Source organism: Capsicum annuum, chromosome 6, assembly GCF_002878395.1.
Source record: "Capsicum annuum cultivar UCD-10X-F1 chromosome 6, UCD10Xv1.1, whole genome shotgun sequence".
Classification (NCBI taxonomy): Eukaryota; Viridiplantae; Streptophyta; class Magnoliopsida; order Solanales; family Solanaceae; genus Capsicum; species Capsicum annuum.
Window position 1 is genome coordinate 160529427 of NC_061116.1, and position 2307 is coordinate 160531733.

Genomic DNA, 2307 nt, shown 5'->3' on the forward strand with positions numbered 1-2307 from the left:
TGATATCTAAGGGATATGCTTTCAGATCCCTTCTCAGAATCCTATGACAGTATATGATCTAGAGTTAGAAGAATGAACCTAGAAGTTTTGGTAGTAGTAAAGTGGGGATAGTGTTATATGAATTTAGTAGATTTTGTATCCATGGGGCTAGTTGTATGATAGATGAACCAGAAGGCTTGGAATAATGTATGCGAGAATTTATGTTTATTGATTCAAAATTAAGTATGATAATGCGGGTGTGATTTAGAGATGTGATATTAGTAGGCTATGAAGGAAGTTAGTGTGGTTCATTAAAGGTTTGGGGGTATCCATATTAAGTGTTAGAATCTAAGTTTGAATCTTTGAAGATTGAGCTAATAGAAAGTAATGTTGAAATTCTTGATAGGGTAAACTTAGTGTATGGTGATACTCATGAAGGTTCTAAGTTAGTCAGTGTTTAAGTTATTATATGATGACTATTGGGGATATAAAAAGTTAAGAGTTGTATCTCAGAAGGGAGTATTAGACTTTCATGGTGAATTTATTACTGATGAGTATTGTCATATTCTGAACTTTCGAGTAAAGTGGTTGTAATTTAGTTTAGAGTTTATCAAAAGGGTCCCACAAACTTAGAGTGATGGCTTATAACTAACAAGGAGATGATAGAATAAGTAACAAGTTAGGCTCTCAGATTCCAGTAGTGATGCCAGTACATTGTAGAATAGTAGTAAGGGAGGATGATGCCCAACCCATTCTTATTTTAGTATTTTTACTTCATTTATCATGATATGTACTCAAACCTTACATGTCAGTTCCCTGATCATAGATTAAATTCATGCACTTTTCATAGAATCATGTACGCTTCCAGTTCCTAGTATAAGGAGCTCCAATTTTCTCAGCTGTATGAATCATATTCCATGAAATTTATGAACTTCAAACTCAGGTCATGTAACTCATGACACATGTACTCATGCTTTACAGCATGTCTAGTTCCAGTAATCATGCTACACTCTTAATGATCAACGAAATTCAGATTATGTCATGTATATCCTCAGTTTTATCTCTGTAATGAATTCATGTCATGAATACTCTATTGCGTAGGCCTCAATTAAGCGACAAAGTTATGCATAGTATTCTTTCATACTTCAGGTCCTCATGCTCTAACCTTTTAGTGACCACTCCTTATGAAATGGTAGTGGTGATGAATAGTTGTTTAGATGGGAGAGAGTAAATGTTTCATGTTTGGGGAAAGATCGGTGTATGCTTGTTTGATCTAAGGTTATAAGTGTGGATTAATATTGAGGCCAAGGTTTTGATATATGTCATGGTTAGTTGAATTTTTATGTGTGATTTTCTTAAGAATAACACATGGAAGTTGTTAATGATAGAAATATTAGAGAGTACGAAAAAGATTCTTTGATGGGTTGTTTGCCTAAAAGTTCATTTGTGGTTATGATGATAGGCTTAAACGTCATGTTGGTGTATATATGTAATACCCCAAACTTTCTTTAAGTCAAATTTAGTCTCCAGAAGATTAAGGAATGACTTTCTAAGTGAATAACGTTTAAATATAATAAAATTTCCCAAATTTTGACTTTTGATCATGTGTAAAATTGAGTTAGCTTTCCAACGATACTAATTTTTCCAAAATCCGATATCGAGGTAAAAAGTTATGGCCGTTATACTGAGAGCTATCCGAATTTCCCAGGAGCGACGGGCAGGCCGACAGACCATCGCTCCAGTGACGGACCATCGCTTTGGTCGTTGCAACTGAGCCAGTAAACCCGTTAACTGGTCAATGTGCGATGGGAGGGCTGACAGACCATCGAGTCAGTGACAGACCATCGCCCAAGCCATCATAACTAAGGCAGTAAGTCCCTCTTCTGGTCAAGGTGCGACGGGCAAGCCGACGAATCGTCGAGCTAGCGACGGACCATTGCCCAAGCCGTCACAACTTCCGTTCAATGATTTAAAGCCGTTTTTAAAAGGGTTTTTGGGTCTTTTTCCACTCTTTTTAACACCCAATTACATTAGATCAAAGCTCATAACATTATATTCATCTATAACATCAAATTAGGATTTGTTTCAAGATTAATCCTCAAGAACTAGATACAAACCCTTCGCTAAGAAAACTCAAGAATCAAGTATCACCATTCAAGAACTTTCAAGAAAAGCTTCCAAGAACATTCTCAAGGCTTAAAAAGTTATCTTGTTCCATTGAATCAAGCCAAATAAGGTATGTAGGGTTTGAACAAGGGCAACTCTTTCACCCTTGTGCCCGAAGGATTATTTTGATTACAAAATTACTTCAATTTACGAGATTTTCCA